The sequence below is a fragment of the Mesoplodon bidens genome, assembly GCF_964165515.1.
Source record: "Mesoplodon bidens genome assembly, chromosome: 10".
In the NCBI taxonomy this organism is placed as follows: Eukaryota; Metazoa; Chordata; class Mammalia; order Artiodactyla; family Ziphiidae; genus Mesoplodon; species Mesoplodon bidens.
In genome coordinates, this window is record NC_138172.1 from 19,177,113 (window position 1) to 19,191,443 (window position 14,331).

The following is a 14,331-nucleotide window of genomic DNA, read 5'->3' on the forward strand; positions in this document are numbered from 1 at the left end:
CCACAAAGAACCATCTGGTATAGCAACATGCAGTGGTTGCTGGTTCTCACTGCACTTTTCTCCCTACAGGCATATAGCAGGGTCTCTGGTGAATAAAATTGCCTCTCCTTTCACTTCACAGTTCCCACTGCCCCCTCTGCATATAAAAGAAAGGAAATCAGGAAGAATTTCATCTGACAGGATTCTGATCAAAACTTGGCTGTTCCGCTAGAAAAAAAAATGGAAATCTACTCTTTTACACAAACAGGGTATCGGAGAACAATGTACAAATCAGACTGGCAATTAATTAATTTAAAAATAACAGCTGGAAGCACTTGGTGCTGGGATAAAATTTGGGGTTTTGCATCAGCTTTGAGGACTGTGAGCCCCTCAGACAAGGCGGGGTTCTAGAGCCCCACCCACTGTACAAGGAAAACGCTTTGAAGCACCCATACTCATCTGACCACACTCCCTGTCTGCTCCTCCCTCCATCTCCACCTGTTATGATGACGGTCTGTTAAACAGCCCAACCCAGGAGATGGCGGGGGCGGGGGGGGGAGATTGCTGTAATGAGATCATAAAAGCACCATTACTATGGATCATTGGTTATGGCTTGGAAATACTTTCGTTATGGTGAATTGCATCTACCAAGTCAAAAACATTTTAGAAGTAAACAAATGAGTTACCAATCTACCACCTAGGATTCTCCAAGTGAGAGTTTATCCCACCAAAAGTAATTTTCCAACAAACACCCTCCCCCCACCAGCCTCTGCTATCCTTTTTGCAAATTCATGGACCAAATGTTGATGATACTTATGTATACATTTAGCAAACCCAAACTCTGCCAAACTGGGTGAAGGGCAAATGACACCAGTGGATAGAGAACCAGGGTGCTTTAACATGAATGCACAATTTGCTGGCCATCTCTCTTACTGTAGAAACGATAGTACCAGCGACTGCCATGACTCAACATACAGGGCAGGAATATCTACAACATGGTCTCCTGTATTTGGAAAATGTGTTTATAACTGGTTTGTAGATGGGTACCCATACCTCATGTGTCGTCAAAGAATGAAATAAAACAAAACAAAGCACCCTGAACTAGGAAGCAAGAGAAGCATGTCCTACTCCCAGCTCTGTCTTCTTTTTCCTATGAGATGAAATCTTTTGGATTCTCAGTGTCCTCGTCTGTAAAGCAAGTTAGATAAATCAGAGTATCTGAACATTCCTTGTATTTGACTGATGAGCTCATCTAAGACTGTCTACATATTCAGAACACTTATTCTAAAGTTAGTGGATTTTTTGTTAAGGCTGGCATGTGGTCAAGATAGGGGATTTAGATTTGCCTAAAATTTTATCTCTGATACGTGGAAAAAGGGCTCTATCCCCACATGTTTTGGAAATGCTCTGTTGCACCATGTTGGGCTGGTGTCTTCTTGCAGGACTTCTTAGGGCCTTTAATGTGTTGATATGAATTGTGAGTCCTTAAGAAGTGTCCAAAATCATTTGATCATAAAGCTCAGTATTTTTCTAAGAAGGAACACTCACAGGCAAATGCTGTGTTAGAGCCCTCAGCCTCCAACCTTAAGCTCACTCTGCTGACCTTTCTGCCTAAAAATACAAGCAGGATGCCTTTGATAGGCTACCTGTGAGACCAGAGGTACCAGTCTTGTCTTAGAACTCTGACAAATGAAACTGCAGAACAGAAATGTTGATTGCCTCTTTCCTTTATAAAAAAAAATAATAGCTCTTCTGAATCTGTTTTTTTAGGGAACCCTCTGGAAAAATTCCCCCTAAACACAAAGTCCAGAATTGTACCTGTTTTCTGCCATTTTGTTTTTAAGTCTTGATCTCTTAGTTGAGAGAGAAGAGGTTTTAAGATGAGTTTGAGGAAAATTCATAGCATAGTGATTGCTTCTTCTGGTTACTGGTACCTAAATTTTTTATGGCAATGTTTAAGTAAAGCATATAAATGGGAAGGGAAGCTATAATATTGAAGTTTTGGGCATCAAACCAACTTGGGTTGAAACCCAGCTCTACTACTTAGAACTTACTGTGATTCTGTGTAACATAATTATTGTCTCTTAATCTCACTTCCCTTTATCTGTAAAATGGGGATTGTGATAGCTTCCCCATAGGGTAACTGAGGCTATTATAGAAGATGTATTGAGAATTACTGAGTGCCATCCATACTCAAAGCATAGAGAGAGCTGGCTTTACATTTAGGAATAAAGACTCTGTTAAACTGGTTTGTGCCTAAAACTCCTCTACCTAAGATTGGTTCAAGGTGGCAGAGTAGAAGGACATGTGCTCCCTCTTGCAAGAGCACTGGAATCACAACTAACTGCTGAACAATCATTGACAGGAAGACACTGGAACTCACCAGAAAAGATACTCCACATCCAAAGCCAAAGGAGAAGCCGCAATGAGATTGTAGGAGGGGCGCAATCACAATAAAATCAAATCCCATAACTGCTAGGTGGGTGACTCACAAACTGGAGAACACTTATACCACAGAAGTCCACCCACTGGAGTGAAGGTTCTGAGCCCCACATCTGGCTTCCCAACCTGGGGGTCCGGCAATGGGAGGAGGAACTCTTAGAGAATCAGACTTTGAAAGCTAGCGGGATTTGACTGCAGGACTTCGACAGGACTAGGGGAAACAGAGACTCCACTCTTGGAGGGCACACACAAAGTAGTGTGCACATCGGGACCCAGTGGGGAGGAGCAGTGACCCCATAGGAGACTGAACCAGACCCACCTGCTGGTGTTGGAGGGTCTCCTGCATGGGAGGGAGTGGCTGTGGCTCACCGCGGGGATAGGGACACTGGCAGCAGAAGTTCTGGGAAGTACTCCTTGGCATGAGCCCCCCTGGAGTCCACCATTAGCCCCACCAAAGATCCTCTAGGCCCCAGTGCTGGGGCGCCTCAGGCCAAATAACCAACAGGGAGAGAACCCAGCCCCACCCATCAGCAGACAAGTGGATTAAAGTTTTACTGAGCTCTGCCCACCAGAGCAACACCCAGCTCTACCCACCACCAGTCCCTCCCATCAGGGAGCTTGCACAAGCCTCTTAGATAGCCTCATCTAGCAGAGGACAAACAGCAGAAATAAGAACTACAGTCCTTCACCCTGTGGAATGAAAACCACATTCACAGAAAGATAGACAAAATGAAAAGGCCGAGGACTACGTACCAGATGAAGGAACAAGGTAAAACCCCAGAAAAACAATGAAATGAAGTGCAGATAGGCAACCTTCCAGAAAAAGAATTCAGAATAAGGATAGCAAAGATGATCCAGGACCCTGGAAAAAGAATGGAGGCAAGATCGAGAATATGCAAGAAATGTTTAACAAAGACCTAGAAAAATTAAAGAACAAACACCTAGAAGAATTCAAGAACAAACTAACAGAGATGAACCATCCCATAACTGAAAAAAAAAAAAAAAAACACTAGAAGGAATCAATAGCAGAATAACTGAGGCAGAAGAACGGATAAATGACCTGGAAGACAGAATGGTGGAAATCACTGCCACAGAACAGAGTAAAGAAAAAAGAATGAAAAGAAAAGAAGACAGCCTAAGAGACTTCTGGGACAACATTAAATGCAACAACATTCACATTATCAGGGTCCCAGAAGGAGAAGAGAGAGAGAAAGGACCCAAAAAAATATTTGAAGAGATTATAGTTGAAAACTTCCCTAATATGGGAAAGGAAATAGCCACCCAAGTCCAGGAAGCACAGAGAGTCCCAGGCAGGATAAACCCAAGGAGAAACATGCCAAAATACATAGTAATCAAATTGACAAAAATTAAAGACAAAGAAAAATTATTAAAAGCAACAAGGGAAAAATGACAAATAACACACAAGGGAACTCCCATAAGGTTAACAGCTGATATATCAGCAGAAACTCTACAAGCCGGAAGGGAGTGGCACAATATATTTAAAATGATGAAAGGGCAGAATCTACAACAAAGATTACTCTACACAGCAAGGATCTCATTAAGATTTGACGGAGAAATCAAAAACTTTAAAGACAAGCAAAAGCTAAGAGAATCCAGCACCACCAAACCAACTCTACAACAAATGCTAAAGGAACTTCTCTAAGTGGGAAACACAAGAGAAGAAAAGGACCTACAAATAAAACCCCAAAACAGTTAAGAAAATGGTAATAGGAACATACGTATCGATGATTACCTTAAAAGTGAATGGATTAAATGCTCCAACTAAAAGACACATGCTTGCTGAATGGATACAAAAACAAGACCCATGTATATGCTGTCTACAAGAGACCCACTTCAGACCTAGGGACACACACAGACTGAAAGTGAGGAGATGGAAAAAGATATGCCATGCAAATGGAAATCAAAAGAAAGCTGGAGTAGCGATACTCATATCAGTTAAAAGAGACTTTAAAATAAAGAATATTACAAGAGACAAGGAAGGACACTACATAATGATCAAGAGATCAGTTCAAGAAGAAGATGTAACAATTATAAATATATATGCACCCAACATAGGAGCACCTCAATACATAAGGCAAATGCTAACAGCTATCAAAGAGGAAATCAACAGTAACACAGTAATAGTGGGGGACTTTAACATCTCACTTACACCAATGGACAGATATTCCAGACAGAAAATTAATAAGGAAACAAGCTTTAAATGACACAATAGACTAGATAGATTTAATTGATATTTATAGGACATTCCATCCAAAACCAGCAGATTACACTTTCTTTTCAAGTGCACAGGGAACATTCTCCAGGACAGATCACATCTTGGGTCACAAATCAATTTTGTGACCCTCGGTAAATTTAAGAAAATTGGAATCATATCAAGCATCTTTTCTAACCACAACGTTATGAGATTAGAAATAAATTACAGGGGAAAAAATGTAAAAAACACAAACACATGTAAACATATGTTACTAAATAACCAAGAGATCACTGAAGAAATCAAAGAGGAAATCAAAAAATATCTAGAGACAAATGACAACAAAAACACAATGATCCAAAACCTATGGGATGCAGCAAAAGCAGTTCTAAGAGGGAAGTTTATAGCTATACAAGCCTACCTCAAGAAACAAGAAAAATCTCAAATAAGCAATGTAACCTTACACCTAAAGGAACTAGAGAAAGAAGAACAAACAAAATGCAAAGTTAGTAGAAGGAAAGAAATCATAAAGATCAGAGCAGAAATAAATGAAATAGAAACAAAGAGAACAATAGCAAAGATCAATAAAACTAAAAGCTGGTTCTTTGAGAAGATAAACGAAATTGATAAACCTTTAGCCAGACTCATCAAGAAAAAGAGGGAGAGGACTCAAATCAATAAAATTAGAAATGAAAACGGAGAAGTTACAACAGACACCGCAGAAATACAAAGCATCCTAAGAGACTACTACAAGCAACTCTATGCCAATAAAATGGACAACCTGGAAGAAATGGCCAAATTCTTAGAAAGGTATAACCTTCCAAGACTGAACCAGGAAGAAAGAGAAAATATGAACAGACCAATCACAAGCACTGAAACTGAAAGTGTGATTTAAAATCTTCCAACAAACAAAAGTCCAGGACCAGATGGCGATGGCTTCACAGGTGAATTCTATCAAACATTTAGAGAGGAGCTAACACCCATCCTTCTCAAAACTGTCAAAAAATTGCAGAGGAAGGAACACTCGCAAACTCATTCTATGAGGTCACCATCACCCTGATACCAAAACCAGACAAAGATACTACAAAAAAAGAAAATTACAGACCATTATCACTGATGAATATAGATGCAAAAATCCTCAATAAAATACTAGCAAATAGAGTCCAACAACACATTAAAAGGATCATACACCATGATCAAGTGGAATTTATCCCAGGGATGCAAGGGTTCTTCAATATATGCAAATTAATCGATGTGGTACACTATATTAACAAACTGAAAAATAAAAACCATATGATCATCTCAATAGATACAGAAAAATCTTTTGACAACATTCAACGCCCGTTTATGATAAAAACTCTCCAGAAAGTGGGCATAGAGGGAACCTACCTCAACATAATAAAGGCCATATATGACAAACCCCCAGCAAACATCATTCTCAATGGTGAAAAAATGAAAGCATTTCCTCTAAGATCAGGACAAGGGTGTCTGCTCTCGCCACTATTATTCAACATAGTTTTGGAAGTCCTGGCCACAGCAATCAGAGAAGAAAAAGAAATAAAAAGGAATACAAATTGGAAAAGAAGAAGTAAAACTGTCACTGTTTGCAGATGACATGATACTATACATAGAGAATCCTAAAGATGCAATCAGAAAACTACTAGAGCTAATCAATGAATTTGGCAACGTTGCAGGATACAAAATTAATGCACAGAAATCTCTGGCGTTCATATACACTAACAATGAAAGATCAGAAAGAGAAATTAAGGAAACAATTCCATTCACCACTGCAACAAAAAGAATAAAATACCCAGGAAGAAACCTAGCTAAGGAGGTTAAAGACCTGTACTCAGAAAACTATAAGACACTGATGAAAGAAATCAAAGATGACACAAACAGATGGAGAGATATACCATGTTCTTGGATTGGAAGAATCAGTATTGTGAAAATGACTACACTACCCAAAGCAATCTACAAATTCAATGCAATCCCTATCAAATTACCAATGGCATTTTTTACAGAACGAGAACAAAAAATCTTAAAATTTGTATGGAGACACAAAAGACCCTGAATAGCCAAACAATCCTGAGGGAAAGTGGAGCTGGAGGAATCAGACTCCCTGACTTCAGACTATCCTACAAAACTACAGTAATCAAGACAATATGGTACTCACAGAAAAACAGAAATATAGATCAATGGAACAGAATAGAAAGCCCAGAGATAAACCCACACACCTGTGGTCAACTAATCTATGACAAAGGAGACAAGGATATACAATGGAGAAAAGACAGTCTCTTCAATAAGTGGTGCTGGGAGAACTGGACAGTTAACATGTAAAAGAATGAAATTAGAATACTCCCTAACACCATACACAAAAATAAACTCAAAATGGATTAAAGACCTAAATGTAAGACTATAAAACTATAAAACACTTAGAGGAAAGCATAGGAAGAACACTATAAAACTCTTAGAGGAAAGCATAGGAAGAACACTCTTTGACATAAATCACAGCAAGATCTTTTTTGACCCACCTCCTAGAGAAATGGAAATAAAAACAAGAATAAGTAAATGGGACCTAATGAAAGTTAAAAGGTTTTGCCTAGCAAAGGAAACTATAAACAAGACAAAAAGACAACCCTCAGAATGGGAGAAAATATTTGCAAACGAATCAACAGACAAAGGATAACTCTCCAAAATATATAGACAGCTCATGCAGCTCAATATTAAAAAAACAAACAGCCCAATCAAATAATGGCCAGAAGATCTAAACAGACATTTCTCCAAAGAAGATATACAGATTGCCAAGAGGCACATGAAAAGCTGCTCAACATCACTAATCAGTAGAGAAATGCAAATCAAAACTACAGTTCGGTATCACCTCACACCAGTTAGAATGGACATCATCAGAAAATCTACAAACAACAAATGCTGGAGAGGGTGTGGAGAAAAGGGAACCCTCTTGCACTGTTGGTGGGAATGTACATTGATACAGCCACTATGGAGAACAGTATGGAGGTTCCTTAAAAAATTAAAAATAGAATTACCATATGACCCAGCAATCCCACTCCTGGGCATATACCCAGAAAAACCATAATTCAAAAAGACACATGCACCCCAATGTTCACTGAAGCACTATTTACGATAGCCAGGTTATGGAAGCAGCCTAAATGATCATCAACAGACGAATGGATAAAGAAGATGTGGTACATGTATACAGTGGAATATTCCTAAGCCATAAAAAGGAATGAAACTGAGTCATTTGTAGACATGTGGATGGACCTAGAGACTGTCCTACAGAGTGAAGTAAGTCAGAAAGAGAAAAACAAATATCGTATATTAACACATATATGTGGAATCTACGAAAATGATACAGATGAACCAGTTTGCAAGGCAGAAATAAAGACACAGATGTAGAGAACAAACCTATGGACACCAAGGAGGGAAGGGGTGGGCGTATAAATTAGGAGATTGGGATTGACACATATACACTAACATGTATAAAATAGATAAGTAATAAGAAACTGCTGTATAAAAAATAAAATTCAAAAAAAAATTCCTCTACCCAGATGCCTTATTATTTCACATCTTTTCCGTCAGAAGAAAAATAAATATGATTCACATTTAGGGGAGAAAAACAAATTGCTAAATGAAATTTAGTGTGGGATAATGAATAAATGTTGATCTAGAATAATAAAGAAGTAATGACCTAGCCCTGTCTTTTATCTTTAAAAAAAAACTCTTTACTATATGAGACTTTCTCTTTCACTCTGGAAAGTTGCCAAATATGCTACAGATGTGCATAACAATCCCTCTCTTTTGATGAAATACATGATATATCAGCTTTAGCCTTAGGCCACTCTTCAAGCTAAAAATGAATTTTAAAGACATTCAGCATTATAATGAATAAAACCTAAATCTTTTAGAAGCAAATGATCATCCTGACCCCTCATATTATTTCAAATGTATTTTATACTAATTGTTTTAAGAAAACTCTTTCTCCTGGATTAATATTTCAACTATTTAAAAATAGGTAAGCTTTATTGTACATTATCACTTGAATAGACCAAATAATTTTAGTGCCTCCGTAGACAATTGGCTTTCAAATGGAAGCATAGTGATTTATCTTTAAAAATAAAGAGAAATCATCAGCATTGAAATAGATTAAAATAGATGTCTTACTTAGAATTGTAAAAGCAATTCCATTTTTCTTATGTCACATTTAAAGCATGGTTATTATTTTTAAAGGTATTTCAGACTGATATTATGGGTTTATTAACAAGAAAAGCCACCGTGTAATAGTACAATGATAAAGGATGAAGCGTGAAAAAACAAGCAGAATACCTATTTTACTTTTTCTGAATGCATCTCAGTGAAAATCATTTACACAAAGAAAAATGGGACCGAGCTATTAAGTGATCAGGCCCACCTATTATGCTGTGATAATTAGAAGTCATACGAAGATGATACACAAAAAAAGTAAGTCGTCAAGCAAGTTGGAATCACTTTTAAAAGTAGAACTTCATGTACAAGAGTAATGAAAGTGCTCTTCGTTTATATACGTGAGAAAAGGTTTCAGGCTCCCAGTTCAAGATGGCAGACGAAACACACATTTATTGCCCTTCTATCTCAAATTCTACCGACAAATATATATTGAGCACCTACTATGTAACAGGCAACTGAGATGAAATTACATCTAACAAGGTGAACATGGTAGGTGTCCATCAGGAAGGTAGCACTTGGGGAAAATTCCCAGACTCAGGAAGCAAGTGAATTAAACTGAAAAACCAGAGAGATCATCAAAAGTACAGCCCATAACAAGCCCAGGAAAATATGGTGGTAATGAATTTGCCCTAAAATAAAAGAAGAAGAAAAAGAAATAAATTTGCTCTGAGGATCAGTAGAGAAACTCCAGACTCCTCTTCTTTATCACCTAAAGCAGGAGTCAGCAGAATCTATAAAGGACCAGATAATAAATGTTTTTAGCTTTGTGGGACATACAATCTTCCTCTCAAAAGCACTCCACTCTTCCCTTGTAGTCTAAAAGCAGTCACAGGCAACACAAAATCGTGGTGTAGCTGTGTTCCAATAAAACATTATTTACAGGTAGTAGATCACAGTTTGCCAACCCCTGGCTATATTGTATGAAATGGACAAATAAAAAATAATTTAAAGGGAATATATCTGGCCAGAATTTTATCTCCAGCCCAGCCTCTTCTGTGCACCCCAGGCCTGTCTGGCTGTCCTTCCCCACATCCAGGTAATTTCCTGCACCCCAGCATACCTGTTGTTGATCAGTTATACAAGATGAATCCTGGTGATGAATCTTGACCTTTCCTTTTCCACTGTTTATCTCGATCAATAGTAGGCTCTGCCTGTTCACTGCTTGAGTGAATCAGTTCACTTCTCTCCCTCTTTACTGCCAATAACAGTAGCAGAAGCCCCTTGGACCACTACAGTAGCCTCCCATCAGATGCATCTTCATTCACCCATCCATCCATCCGTCCATCCACCTACCCGCCCACCCACCCATCCATCCAATCTCTTCTCCACATTTTCAGTAATTTGTTCACCAAATGTTTATCGAGCGCCTGCCATGTGCCAGACACTCTTCCAGGCATTGGACTTAAATTGGTGAACAAAAGATATTTTATTTAAATCCCCAATTTTGTGGAGCTTCTATTCCGGTAATGTGTGAGGGGGGTGTAGCAAGACAGTAAATATAATATATAAGTAAATAACAGCACCAGAAGGTGTTAAGTGCTAGAAGAGAAAGCAAAATGTGAAAAGGAGTGAGTGAGGGGCATCTGGAGAGCTGGGGCAGTTGCACGTTTATCAGGGTGGTTGGGAGAAGCCTCTGAGGTCAGGGTGGAAGGAGGGAGGGATTCAGTCATGTTCCCATCTATTGTGGGGAAGAGCAGTCCTGACCAAGAGAAGTTTCAAAACAAAGTTCCCAGCGTGGGGGCCTGCCTTTGTGTTTTGGAGCCTCCAGGAGGCTGGTATGGCTGGAGTGGAAGAGCTGAGGCAGCTGGAGGGATGATAGGATGTGGAGGGCAAGGGTGAGGCCAGGGGGCCAGTAAGCAGGCGATGCTAGTCATCCAGGCTGGAGATGATGATGGCTCCAAACAAGAAGGGTGGCCCTGGGCTTCCCCGGTGGCACAGAGGTTGAGAGTTCGCCTGCCGATTCAGGGGATGCAGGTTCGTGCCCCGGTCCGGGAGGATCCCACGTGCCGCAGAGTGGCTGGGCCCGTGAGCCACGGCCGCTGAGCCTGCGCATCCAAAGCCTGTGCTCCGCAATGGGAGATACCACAACAGTGAGAGGCCCGCGTACCGCAAAAAAAATTTTAAGCGTGAGCAGAAGTGATAGGTGTCAATTCCAGGCAGAGGCATTTGAGAGCTGGTGTGCAACCCTCCAGCTCCATTCACCTGGATTAGTTTCCTGTGGCTGCCATGAGAAATTACCACCACTGGGGGGCTTAAAACAACAAAAACGTAATCTCTCACAGTTTTGGAGGCTAAAAGTCCAAAATCAAGGCGTCAGCAAGGCCATGTTCTTCTGCTTCTTTGGAAGGCTCTAGGGAAGAAACTTTCCTTGACTCTTCCACGTTCTGGTGGTTGTTGGCAATCCTTGGGGCTCCTTGGCTTGTAGATGCATCACTCCAATCTCTGCCTCCATCTTCACTTAGCCTTCTCTTTGTGTGTCTTTGTGTCCAAGTATCCCTCTTCTTTCTCTTATAAGGACACCAGTCATTGGATTTAGGCCCACCCTAATTCGATAGGACCTTGTCTTAAATTGACTACATCTGCAAAGACCCTACTTCCAAATAGGGTCATATTTACAGGTACTGTGGGGTAAGAACTTGAAAACAGCCTTCTGTGGGGACATAATTTAACCCATTACACCACCCTACACTGGCAATCATGAAGCACATGTTGAGATGGAGGCTTGGTCAGCCTGAGTCCCAGAGTGACTGTAATGAGAGGTTAGTATCTCCTAGTTTACCTCATTTCAGTCACATGTCCCCTGAGTAGAGTGGCAGGCTGAATCAACTGCCCCAGGTAAAGCATGTATCCCTCTAGCTTTTTGATGACTATATTTGATTCATGTAAATTAAATGTGTCCACACTGTATATCTCTTTCTTGTAACCCGTCTCCAGACTATCCTCCATAGGATATATTCTCAGTGATCATCAGTTCCTGAGGGCCTGCCATATGCCTATGTGCCAAGAGGAGTGTGTGCTAAATTAGACACAAGGATCCTTATCCCAATGAGTGCATAATCTAGTCTGGTGAGCAAGAGAGAAGAAACTATCAGTGTTGGCTGACATTATCAGAGGACACCAAAGGCAGAGACTTAATAAGAGGCAGTGCTTAACAGGGCTCCCAGTATGTTTTAAGGACTGTGCTAAGCACTTTAAGGTATTATAATCTTTAAACCCCATGGAGGTTGTATACCTTGAGGTTGGTATTTTTTATCCATTTTACAACTAAGAAAACAGGCTTAAAAAGATTTAAGCAACTTGTCCACTGGTCCCTGAGAATTCCAATCCAGGTCAGTCTGATTCACAAACCTGGGGTCTGTGGACTTTCCTGTAGTGCCCCTTCAATTCAGCTGAGCCTTGATGGTCTGCTAGAACACGGGAGGCTACACTCCGAACTACACAAAGTTTGCTTCTCCTTCTATAGTTATCCCATGGCTGCATTGATCATGTGGCACAGTTAACAGTAAGGAAGAGAACAGAATAGTTAAACTACTCATCCATTTCTATTTCGGTAATGGCCTTCCTAGCTGATATTTATGAACTAATTAAACTCAACCTTTCATCTTTCTAAGATGGAACTAACTTTCAGACTTCAGTTTTCTAACTTGGCCATGGATGCAAAGATCTGTCATATCAGAGGCCTTCATTTCTCCTCTAAAGCATTAAAACAATTCAAAGAAACAGCAGGATCAAAAGAATCAATATGAAACCAAACCAACCCTATTTGTTAAGTGTTTCCAACCTTGTTTCAAAACAGCCTTATGGGGCTTCCCTGGTGGCGCAGTGGTTATGAGTCCGCCTGCCGATGCAGGGGACGCGGGTTCGTGCCCCGGTCCGGGAAGATCCCACATGCCGCGGAGCGGCTGGGCCCGTGAGCTATGGCCGCTGAGCCTGCGCGTCCGGAGCCTGTGCTCCGCCAACGGGAGAGGCCACAACGGTGAGAGGCCCGCATACCACAAAAAACAACAACAACAAAAAAACAGCCTTATGAGGATTGTTTTCCAAACAGCAGTGTATGAAGCCATCTACTTTTGAAAACTGATTTTCCTATGAATACGTATCTGGTTTTCTACACTCGGAGAAGCAGGGAATACCCAAGCTGGCGTTCAGTAGTAACAAATATGAAATAGACCATTAAAAAAAAAAGTTGTAGGAATGTTAAAATCCATGTTGACTGGTTTTTACGTTTACTCGGCAGCATTCCAATGCTAACGTTGGCATGGAGACTGGAAAAGGAAACTTTCCACCAATCTGTCACTTGCTACTGTTCCACTTACTTTACCGTGGATCCAATTTTAAGAATTTTTTAAAACTTAAAAAAAAAAGTTTGATGCTTTTTTGCTTTCTCTTTCAAGACATTTCTCAAACATAAAAACACGCATGAAAAAGCTTTTTAAAATCAGTCAAAGATCTAGTTTTCCAAATACTCAGCTGTGTTCATTCGGATAATTGCCTGGTTTTGTTTTGTTTTGTTTTGTTTTGTTTTTCCACGTTTAGTCTGAATGCTTTGCCATGGGGGAGCCCCACAGTCTGAAAGTGACTTTGTCTCCACTCTCCTCACTGCATTTATTACAGAGGCTGGAAGACGCATCTGCTTTTCAACAGTTTGTGGTCCTTTTGAGACCAGGGAAAGCTGAGGTTTCAGGAAGAAAGTTGGGCTTCCCAAAACTTCGGTGGCCGCAAGTTTGGTATGGTCACACCTAGATATTCTTGAAATCAATTTCGTTGAGGAAGAACAGTCTGAGATTCTTGGAGCTAGGCTCGAGGTCACAGGTGGAAGGCAAATCTGTCACTGGTCCTCTCGTAGGTGGCCTAGAACCCAGTAGGCACTCAAGTCATGTTGACAGGAATGAACGAATCCCAGTACCGCCGTATCGCATCTTATAAAGACTGAAGGGTGATTATCTTGGGCTAGAAAGTAAAAGAGAGAGCTGCCTACCTAGAGCTTAAGGGGCCTCAGGCTGGCATCCGAAGCCTGGCGATCTCATTCCGCTTTGGCATCATTCTGAACTGCTCTGCCTGAAGCTGGCGCGATGTTAAAGAGAGGAAATGCATGCGAGGAAAATCAGAGAGCAGAGGGTCGGGAACAGATGTGAGCAGAAAGGAACAGCATTTGAAATGAAAGAAAGAAATTGGACTCCCACAGCTGGGAGGACAGACCGCCTCAGTGTCGTCAGGGATGTGGGATAATTTTGCCCTCCCTTTGTTCTCCCCCACCCCCACCCCGTCTTCCACGTTCCCAGGGCGTTTGTTTGATGTCTTTTTCTGTTCGGTTACTGGACCCTAAGGACGGACCCAGGGGCAGTAGGTGACATACAAAAATGAACGAATTGAGCGGCTCTTATCACCTCCCTTGCTCCCCCCGTGTGTCCACAGCGCCTAGCACGTAGTAGGCGCTCCCTAAACATCTGGAGAGCAAATGAGCTGCAAGTTTGCGG